The sequence below is a fragment of the Solanum lycopersicum genome, chromosome 9, assembly GCF_036512215.1.
Source record: "Solanum lycopersicum chromosome 9, SLM_r2.1".
NCBI lineage: Eukaryota > Viridiplantae > Streptophyta > Magnoliopsida > Solanales > Solanaceae > Solanum > Solanum lycopersicum.
The window spans coordinates 20898741-20910773 of NC_090808.1; positions in this window are offsets into that span (position 1 = coordinate 20898741).

Consider the following 12033-nt stretch of genomic DNA (forward strand, 5'->3'; position numbering starts at 1 on the left):
AAAAACCTGGTTGATCATATCTGGGGTAGGCTGGGGTGGTAATTCCTCATCTTGCACCTGTTCATTTTCCCCTTCTTCACCCTCTCTTACTACCTCATCAGTCGGTGGAGGAGTCACCGCCTAATTACTAGCTGGACCAGGTGTTTGTCCTCTATCTCTAGAGGACGTCCTCCTGCGACCTCTACCACAGCCTCTTGCCACAACTCCTCCTCAAGCTACAGCCCCAATGTTTGACTCAGACGCACAACCTGTCTTGCCGGTGTTGGTGTTGGAACAGTGGTTGATCTAGTTCTAACCATCTGCGAAATACAGTGAGGATGACAGATACCAATTTGTATAAACTAGATACCAATTGGATCCACGTAATAGCATGAAAGAAGGAAAGAATTGAATTTTCCTAAAGTCCTATAGCTTCTGAAAGAAAACTAAGGGCGTCCCCCTACCGTTCCTCAAGACTCTACTAGATTCGTTCTTGTGTGATGAGACCACCGAAACTAATGCTCTAATACCATGTTTGTCACGACCCAAAACGAGCCGCGAGTGGCACCCACCACTTACTCTCCTAGGTGAGCGAACCAACAAATCAAACCCCAACATTTACCAGTAAAACATTTTTGAATAGTAAAAATAATGCGAAAGATCCAAAACTCATTAACGAACTCAATAAAATAAACTTCTAAAGTTTAATACTTATTATTCCAAAAATCTGGAAGTCAACACACAAATAACATCTATCCTCGAATTTCTAAATCTAAGAGTATTTAAGAAGCTAAAAATAGTAAAAAAGATGGTCCATGTACGAACTTAAAGACATCAAGACATGAAGGAGAGAATCCAGCACGAGTTAGGAATAATAGCTCACCCTGAATTCTGACATGCTAAAGACTGGCTAGATCTGAGGATGAGTCGAAGTCGATGGCACGCTTGCCGCACTCCACAAATAATAAAGAAGAAAATTACAAGTAGGGGTCAGTACAAGGAACACGTACTGAGTAGGTATCATCGGCCAACTCAGAATAGAAAACAATATATACTGAGTAATAATATAAAATCAACCATAATACTTAACAGGTGACAATCAACAAGTATAAAAACCATTGGCAACAACGCCAAGCACACCTATGAGGACACAAGCCTCCACACCATTCTGATTTGGGAAATAGGTTCTTTGATTTTGAGTATATTAACATAATTCAAGATTCATTCTCTTTATCATTATCGTGTCGGAACGTGACACTCTGATCCCCTAATACTACCGTGTCGAAATGTGACACTCCGATCCCCTAACACTACCATGTTGGAACGTGACACCCGATCCCCTAATACTACTGTGTTGAAACGTGACACTCCGATCCCATAATACTACCGTGTCGGAACGCGACACCCGATCCATTTATCTCATTATTTTAGTTCATCAAGCCTTCTTTATGTCAAGGCGTTATCTTAATAGCGAGTATTTAAGATTTGATATTCAATAGTCTCATCATTCTTACCACCACAATTACACAATCGCAACATATAAACACACAATCAAGAATATAAAAGACTTTACAATACCACCCAATACATATCGATCGCTATTTAGAGTTTATCTATCACATAGAAATAAACCATAACCTACCTCCATAGAAGAATCGTGATCAAGCAAGCTACTTCCCCAACGCCTTTGGTTACCTCTTCGTTCTCTCTCTTTCTCGCTCGTGCTCCCTCTCTGTTCTTTTTATTTTTCTTCCCAGATTCTTTTTATTTTACCCTAATTATCATATAATGAAATATAAAAGATGATAAAAGTAACCCACTATTTATTCCCTTATTATCGTCTTTAACCCCCAAAGTAAATAAATTATTACACTTACCCCACTAATTCCATAATTAAAATCATGAATAGTCCAAAACACCCCTTTAAAACTTTTAGCAGAAATTCGACCAGTCGGTGTTACGCCGCTTATGACGGCCCGTCTTATCTATGACGGTCCATCCTGTAGGTCCGTCACAGAGTTCAGAGAGTTAAAATTCAGTAGTGAAGTTACGCAACTTGCGACGGTCCGTCGTCTCCTTCAGGTCCATTACAAAGTTCAGAGAGTCGATCCCAGTACCTAGATTTCAGAGTTGAAGTGTTTTTGAAAGAAGGTTCTTTACGGACCGTCGTGCCTATGACGGCTCGTCTTACCTGTCGTCGAGGGTAATGAGGAGAGCAGCAGAAGAATTTACACAAGTATGGGATGACGGAGTCCATCATGGTCAGTCGTGACCATGACGATCCGTCGCGTGATCCGTCGACCCAATCAGTTTTATCAAAAATAGTTCTACTGCTCGAACCGACTAAACCGGTCGTCACATTATGTCTTGTTGTCTACCTTCCTCTTTGTGATAGACCTTGTTTCTATTTAATTTCATGGATTTCATCTTCATATTAAGTGTTAAAAGTTGACTTGACTTCCTCTTCCTTCTCTTTGCTATCTAAAGATTGAGTATCTTCATCATACTCATCCTCATAATTTATATGACTATATTCATCCACTTCTTCAACTCTCTCTTGTTGTCCCTGTTTTTCATTACCAAGCATTGTTCCTTGTGCCTTCTCTTGTCTTTTTTAATGGCATTTCATCTCTTTTTTCTCAGCCTGGTCTTGGATTTATTTTTACTATTCTTAAGAGACTCTTCATCTTGTTGTGTATCCCTTCCATGATTCTCTAACAGGAGTTCTAAGCTCAATGCGTTCCCATCCTCGACCAACCCTTGCCTATGTATTTCCTTCCCCTACATAACACTCTCCTTCATAGACGCTCACTTCCTCCTTCTTCTATACAAAATGCATTAGTTTCACGAATAATAGGATGATGTTGTGATAATTGAGACTGAGAGATCATACCTGGTATAGTATTTATATTTTAAATATTACCTACTTTATATTGTGAATGGCTTGCATGGCATGGTGATAGTAGATTATGAGCTGCATGGTAATCCTTTACTATAGAATTGCTCATATCTAGCTGAACTACTATACTTATAACCTGTTCCTTATTATCTATTTCTATAAAATTATTAGAAGTAGGAACAGTAATTGTCATACCTTGTAACGACCTGTATAGTCGTTTCGAGCAGTAAAGTCATTTGTGATAATAACTAACCGGGTCGACGGATCACGCGACAGACCGTCATGGACCTCGTCGTCCCACACTTGTGTAATTTTCATGTTGCTCCCCTCATTTCCCTCGACGACAAGTAGGACGAACCGTCATAGGCACAATGGTCGGTCGAGGATCTCCGTTCTAAAACACTTAAACTCAAAAATCTGGGTGCTGGGATCAACTCTCTGAACTTCACGACGGAATTGCAGCACGGACCGTCGTAGGCATGACGTACCATTACAAACCTTTTACTGAAATTGACCCTCTGAACTTTGTGACGGATCTGCAGGATGGACCGTCGCAGGTACGATGGGCCGTCACGATCTGCGTAACCTCGGCTGGGTCGGATTTCTGCTAAAAAGTTTTAAGGGGTGTTTTAGACTATTCATGCCAAACTGTATGAAATTAGTGGGTAAGTTTAATAACTTATTTACTTGGGGGGTTAAAGAAGGTAACTTAAAATAAATAATGGGTTACTTTTATCATAAGGAATTATATGATAATTAGGGTAAAAGAAAAAGAGTCTGAAGAAGGAAAATTAAAAGAACAGAAGAGGGGAGAACGAGCGAGAGAGAGAGAACGAAGAGGAAAGCAAAAAGGCTTTGGGAAGTAGCTTGGTTGATCACGATTCTTCGGTGGAGGAAGGTTATGGTTTATGATATTTCATAGTAAACTGTAAATAGCGATTGATATGTATTGGGTGGTATTGTAAAGTCTTCTATTTGCTTGATTGTGTGGTTGCATGTTGTGATTATGTAATTGTAATGGATTAGAATGATGAGACTATTGAACCTTAAACATTAAATCCTCTCGATTAAGATGATGCATTGACATAAAAGAGGCTTGAGGAACTAAATCAATGAGATTAGTGGATCGGGTGTCACGTTCCGACACGTAGTATTAGGGGATCGGGTGTCACGTTTCGACGAAGTATTAGGGGATCGGGTGTCACGTTCTGACACATAGTATTAGGGGATCGGGTGTCACGTTCCGACATGTAGTATTAGGGGATCGGAGTGTCACGTTACGACACAGTAACATTGGAGGGAATGAATCTTGAATTATGTAAATCTAATTAAATTGAAAGAACCTATTTACCAAGTGAGTATGGCGTGGAGGCTTGAGTCCTCATGGGTGTGCTTGGTGTTGTTGCCAATGGTTATTGTACTTGTTGATTGTCACCTGTTAAGTACTATGGTTGATTTTATATTATTGTTTAATATATATTGCTTTCTATTCTGAGTAGGCCGATGATACCTACTCAGTACTTGTTCCTTGTACTGACCCCTACTTGTATTTTCTTCGTTGTTATTTTGTGGAGTGCAGCAAGTGCGCCATCGATTTCGACTCACCCTCAACTCTAGCAAGTCTCCAGCATATCATAATTCACGGTGAGCTATTATTCCTAGCTCGTGCTGGATTCTCTCCTTCGCGTCTTGATGTCTTGAAGTTTGGACATGGACCATCCTTTTACTTATTTTATCTTCTTAATTAGAAATTTTAGGATAGATTTTTTTGATGTGACGACTTCCAGATTTTGGGAATAATAAGTATTGAGTTTTAGAAGTTATTTAATTGATTTTCTTTAATGAGTTTTGAGTCTTCCGCATTATATTTTGTTCACTATGGTTGAAATATTTGTAAATGTTGGGGTTTAGATTTGTTGGTTCGCTCACATAGGAGGATAAGTGTTGGTGACACTCGCGGCTCATTTTGGGTCGTGACAAACTTGGTATCAGAGCATTAGGTTCGTTGGACTCATCACACATGAACGAGTCTAGTAGAGTCTTGAGGAACAGTAGGGGGACGCCTTTACTTTTCTTTGAGAGGCTATAGGACTTTAGGAAAAAATTCCATTCTTTCTTCCTTTCGTGCTATTACTTTGATCCAATTGGTATCTAGGTGATAAAAATTGGTATCTGACATCCTCACTCTATTTCGCAGATGGCTAGAACTAGAGCAAAAAACTGTGCCAACAACAACACCGGCAAGACCGGGTGCGTCTAAGCCAGCCACTGGGGCTGTAGCTCGAAGAGGAGCAGTGGCAAAAGGCCGTGGTAGAGGTCGTGGGAGGACGTCCTCTAGAGGTAGAGGACAAACGCCTGGTCCAGCTAGTTCTAGGGCGGTAACTCCTCCACCGACTGATGAGGTAGTAAGAGAGGGAGAGGAAGGTGAAAATGAGCAAGTGCAGGATGAGTAATTACCACCCCAACCTACCCCAGAGATGATTTACCAGGTTCTTACTTATCTTAACGGGTTATCTAATCATGGCCAAACACCTCCAATGTTTTCTGCTGCAACACCTCAGGTTCTGGGGGTACAACATGCAGCTGCTATGGCTCCCCGCATGGATGCCTCATTGGGAGTAGGCACGTTTCCTCAATTGACTACAGGGCCTATAATGACGAGTGATCAGCATGAACTTTTCACTAAGTTCTTGAAGTTGAAACCTCCAGTCTTCAAGGGTGCTCAATCTGAGGATGCCTATGATTTTCTGGTTGATTGTCACGAACTGCTACATAAGATGGACATAGTGGAACGATTTGGGTGTTGAGTTTGTGACCTATCAATTTCAGGGAAATGCCAAAATGTGGTGGCGATCGTATGTTGAGTGTTAACCCGCACGGGCACCACCTATGACTTGGGCATCATTCTCTAGCCTATTTATGGAGAAGTATATACCCCAAACTTTAAAAGATAGGAGGAGAGATGAGTTCCTGAGCCTAGAGCAAGGCAGGATGTCAGTTAGTACTTATGAGGCTAAATTTTGTGCACTATCCAGGTATGCCACCCAGCTTTGCTTCAGTCAACAAGAGCGGATTCGCCGTTTTGTGAAAGAATGGAGGTCTGATTTGCAGATCCCAGCCATATAGGTAGCTGTGCAGCAAAATCCTTTCAAGAAGTGGTTGACCTTGTGATGGAGGTGGAGGGGGTGAAGCCAGATAACTTCACCATGGCGTCGACCTCTAAGAAGTTCCGCACGGGAGGTGAGTTTAGTGGTTGTTAATCCAGAGGGCAGAGTTCAGGAGGTTATCCAGCCCGACCTATTCAGTCTTCATTACAGGCTGTAGCTGGGGGTCCATCACAGACCAGTCAACATTTCTCTGAGTTTTGAGGTTATCCCAAGACATCGGAATTCTCACAGAGACCTATGCTAGACTCCAGAGATTGTTATGGATGTGGAGAGACTGGACATATTAGGAGAAATTGTCCAAAACAGAGTTACAGACCCCCAATAATTAGAGGTAGAGGTGGTCATGGGAGAGGCCGCCATTTTGGAGGACGTGTTTGTCAAGGTAATTGTGGTCACCAAATCAGCCGATGTGGCGGGGAAGTTTGAACTACTGCAGCACAACATGGTAGGGGCAACAGACAGACAAGTGATAGGGCCCATTGTTATGCTTTCCCCGGGAGATCTAAAGCAGAGACATCTGATGTTGTTATCACAGGTAATCTTCTTGTTTGTGATTGCATGGCTTCTGTATTATTTAATCCTGGATCCACATTTTCATATGTATCTTCCTCATTTGCTACTGGTCTTGATTTACATTGTGATTTGCTTGACATGCCTATTCGTGTCTCTACTCCTGTGGGTGAGTCTGTGATAGTTGAGAAGGTGTATAGGTTGTGTTTTCTGACTTTTGTGGTGAGCAATACTCATGTAGACTTGATTATCCTAGAGATGGTTGATTTCGATGTAATTCTGGGTATGACTTGGCTTTCTCCAAATTTTGCAATCTTAGATTGTAATGCTAAAACTATGACATTGGCCAACCTTGGGACAGATCCGCTAGTGTGGGAGGGTTACTATACTTCAACCCTAGTTCATATTATCTCCTTTCTTCGTGCTAGGAGAATGGTTAGTAAAGGTTGTTTAGCTTTGTTGGCACATCTCAGGGAGGATACTTCCCAAGTACCTTCGATTGAGTCTGTTTCGATAGTCCGTGAGTTTCTTGATGTGTTTCCTGCAGACCTTCCTGGTATGCCACCAGATAGGGATATTGATTTTTGTATTGATCTAGAGCCGGGTACTCGTCCCATTTCCATACCCCTTTATAGGATGGCTCCAGTTGAGTTAAGGGAGTTAAAGGCCCAACTTTAGGAGTTGTTAGGTAAAGGCTTTATTAGGCCAAGTGCATCCCCTTGGGGTGCTCCGGTTTTATTTGTGAAGAAGAAGGATGGATGTTTTTGGATGTGCATAGACAACAGGCAACTGATTAAGGTAACTATTAAGAACAAGTATCCTCTTCCTCGCATTGATGATTTGTTCGATCAGTTACAAGGTGCTTGTACCTTCTAAAAAATCGATTTGAAATATGGTTATCATCAATTGAAAATACGGGCAGCAGATGTGCCAAAGAGTGTTTTTCGAACCAGGTATGGGCATTATGAATTCTTAGTAATGTCTTTTGGTCTTACGAATGCTCCTGCTACCTTCATGAGCCTAATGAATGAGATTTTTAAGCCATATTTGGATCTGTTTGTCATTGTATTCATGGATGATATACTGATATACTCAAAAAGCAAGAAAGAACATGAGGAGCATTTGAGAATTGTGTTGGAAGTGTTGAGGGAGAAAAGGCTTTATGCCAAATTCTCCAACTGTGAGTTTTGGCGAGATTCAGTGTCCTTCTTGGGGCACGTGGTTTCTAAGGATGGAGTGATGGTGGATCCTTCTAAGATTGAAGTGGTGAAGAGTTGGGTAAGACCCACTAATGTTACAGAGGTAAGGAGCTTTGTTGGATTAGCTAGTACTACCGTCGATTTGTCAAGGGATTTTCCTCTTTTGCTTCCCAACTGAGAAAATTATCTAAGCAAAGTGTTCAATTTGTATGGTCGGACGAATGTGAAGAAAGTTTTCAGAAACTCAAGACCTTGTTGACTACTGCACCAATTCTTACCTTGCCAGTGGAAGGTAAGAATTTCATTGTTTATTGTGATGCATCTTATCATGGGTTGGGTGCAGTGCTAATGTAAGAGAAGAATGAAATTGCATATGCTTCGAGGCAACTGAAGGTGAATGAATGCAACTATACGATCGATGATTTGGAGTTGGCTACAGTAGTGTTTGCATTAAAGCAATGGAGACATTATCTATATGGGGTTAAGTGTGAAGTCTATACAGATCATCGTACTTTAAAATATGTCTTTACTCAGAAAGATTTGAATTTGAGACATAGGAGATGGATGGAACTACTGAAGGACTATGATAATACTATCTTGTATCACCTAGGAAAAGCTAATGTTGTAGCAGATACTTTAAGTAGAAAGGCAGGGAGCATTGGAAGTCTAGCGCACTTGTAGGTTTCTAGACGCCCATTTGCTAGAGAGGTTCAGACTCTGGATAATGACTTTATGAGGTTGGAAGTACTAGAGAAGGGAGGATTTTCGGCCTGTGTGGAGGCAAGATCTTCCTTTCTTGAAAAGATTAAGGGAAAACAGTTTACTGATGAGAAACTGATCCGGATTCGAGATATGGTATTGCGAGGAGAGTCTAAAGAAGCAAAAATTGATGAGGAAGGCGTTTGAGAATTAAGGGAATGGTATGTGTGCCCCGCGTCGATGATTTGATTCACACTATTCTTATAGAGCCTCATAGTTCAAGGTATTCTATACATCCTGGTGCAAGCAAGATGTATCGTGACCTAAATCAACATTTCTTGTTGAGTAGGATGAAGCGTGACATTGTTGATTTTGTTGCCCAATGCTCAAATTGTCAGCAGGTAAAGTAGGCCTGGAGGGACACTTCAGAGAATGCTCATTCCTGAGTGAAAGAGGGAGAGAATTGCAATGGATTTTGTAGTTGGTCTTCCAAAGACCTTGGGTAAGTATGACTCCATTTGGGTAATTGTTGATAGGTTAACAAGTCTGCTCACTTCATTCCGGTCAAGATGACTTACAATGCAAAGAAGTTAGCCAAACTCTATATCTCAGAAGTCATTCCATTGCATGGAGTTCCACTTTCCATCATATTAGATAGAGGTACGTAGTTTACTTCTATGTTTTGGAGAACATTGCATGCTGAATTATGTACTAGGTTGGATCTTAGTACTGCATTTCACCCTCAGACCGATGGTCAGTCTGAGCGAACGATTGAGGTTTTGGAGGATATGCTTGGTACATGTGTGATAGAGTTTGGTGGTCATTGGGATAACTTCTTACCCTTAGTGGAGTTTTCATACAATAATAGCTATCACTCAAGTATTGATATGGCCCCATTCGAGGCATTGTATGGGAGAAGGTGTAGGTCTCCCATTTGGTGGTTTGATGCATTTGAGGTTAGACCTTGGGGTACTGACCTTTTGGGGATATCATTAGATAAAGTTAAATGCATCCAGGAAAAGCTTCTAGCCGCTCATAACAGGAAGAAAGAATATGTAGGCCGAAAGGTTAGGGACTTGGATTTTATGGAGGGTGAACAAGTCTTGCTGAAGGTTTCACCCATGAAGGGTGTGACGCGGTTTGGTAAGCAAGGTAAGCTTAGTCCGAGGTATATTGGTCCATTTGAAGTTCTAAAGTGCGTGGGGATGGAAACTACATTATTCGTTGCTGAAGCCTTGCCTCCAGGACTGTCAGGAGTGCACCCAGTATTTCATGCGTTTATGCTGAAAAAAACCATGGGGATGGAAACTACATTATTCGTTGGGATTCAGTTTTTCTTGATGAGATTTTGTCTTATGAGGAGGAGCCTGTTGCTATTCTAGATAGAGAAATCCAAAAGTTGAGATCAAGGGAGATTTCAACCATCAAGGTTCAATGGAAGAATCGGCCAGTTGAAGAGTCCACTTGGGAGAAGGAGGCTGATATGCAAGCAAGATACCCACACCTTTTTGCAGATTCAAGTTCTCTTTCTTGCCCTTGTTTTTCTTCTTGTGATCGTTCGAGGACGAACGATGGGTAAATTGGTATCTATTGTAACGACCTGTTTAGTCGTTTCGAGCAGTAGAGTCATTGGTGATAAAAACTGACTGGGTCAACGGATCACACGATGGACCGTCATGGTTACGACGGACGGTCATGGACCCCGTCGTCCCACACTTGTGTAATTTTCCAGTTGCTCTCCTCATTGCCCTCAATGACAAGTAGGATGAACTGTCATAGGCACAAAGGTCCCTAAAGGATCTCCGTTCCAAAACACATAAACTCAAAAATCTGGGTGTTGGGATCAACTCTCTGAACATCACGATGGAATTGCAGCACGGACCGTCGTAGGCACGACGTACCGTCACAGATCTCTTGCTGAAATTGACCCTCTGAACTTTGTGATGGATCTGCAGGATGGACCTTCGCAGGTACGACGGGCCGTCACGAGCTGCGTAACCTCGACTGGGTCAGATTTCTGCTAAAAAGTTTTAAGGGGTGTTTTGGACTATTCATGCCAAACGGTATGAAATTAGTGGGTAAGTTTAATAACTTATTTACTTGGGGGTTAAAGGAGGTAACTTAAAATAAATAATGGGTTACTTTTATCATAAGGAATTATATAATAATTAGGGTAAAATAAAAAGGGTCTGAAGAAGGAAAAATAGAAAGAACAGAAGAGGGGAGAACGAGCGAGAGAGAGAGAGAACGAAGAGGAGAGCAAGAACGCTTTTGGAAGTAGCTCTCTTGATCACGATTCTTCGGTGGAGGTAGGTTATGGTTTATGCTATTTCATAGTAAACTCTAAATGGCGATTGATATGTATTGGGTGGTATTGTAAAGTCTTCTATATTCTTGATTGTGTGGTTGCATGTTGTGATTATGTAATTGTGATGGATTAGAATGATGAGACTGTTGAACCTTAAACCATAAATCCTCTCAATTAAGATGATGCATTGACATAAAAGAGGCTTGAGGAACTAAAGCACAGAGATTAGTAGATCGGGTGTCACGTTCCGACACGTAGTATTAGGGGATCGAGTGTCACGTTCCAACACGTAGTATTAGGGGATTGGAGTGTCACGTTTCTACACAGTAACATTGGAGGGAATGAATCTTGAATTATGTAAATGTAATTAAATTCAACGAACCTATTTTCCAAATGAGTATGGCGTGGAGGCTTGAGTCCTCATGGGTGTTCTTGGTGTTGTTGCCAATGGTTATTGTACTTGTTGATTGTCACCTGTTAAGTACTATGGTTGATTTTATATTATTATTCAATATATATTGCTTTCTATTCTGAGTTGGCTGATGATACCTACTCAGTAGTTGTTCCTTGTACTGACCCCTACTTGTATTTTCTTCTTTGTTATTTTGTGGAGTGCAGCAAGTGCGCCATCGACATCGACTCGCCCTCAACTCTAGCCAGTCTCCAGCTTATCAGAATTCAGGGTGAGCTATTGTTCCTAGCTCGTGCTGGATTCTCTCCTTCGCGTCTTGATGTCTTGAAGTTCGTACATGGACCATCCTTTTACTTTTTTATCTTCTTAATACTCTTAGATTTATAAATTAAAGGTTAGATGTTCTTGATGTGATGACTTCCAGATTATGGGAATAATAAGTATTGAGTTTTAGAAGTTATTTAATTGATTTTCGTTAATTAGTTTTGAGTCTTCCGCATTATATTTTGTCCACTATGGTTGAAATATTGGTAAATGTTGGGGTTTAGATTTGTTGGTTCACTCACGTAGGAGGATAAGTGTGGGTGCCACTCACGGCTCGTTTTGGGCCGTGACATACCTATTAGGACTGGCTGATATAATTCCTACACATCTTCTTCTTGCTGCACCACTCTAGCTTTCTAGAAACTCTAGGGAACTTATTCGTGCTACTTTTTAACTTTTGTTTTCTGTATTTTAAAATTTTCACCACCCTTATCTATGATTTATTCTACATGATGTATTGGTTGTGTGCTATTGAAGGTTGTGTAGGCTGCTGCAAAACCCCTGTACCACTGTAAGAATTTTCATACTTCTTCGTT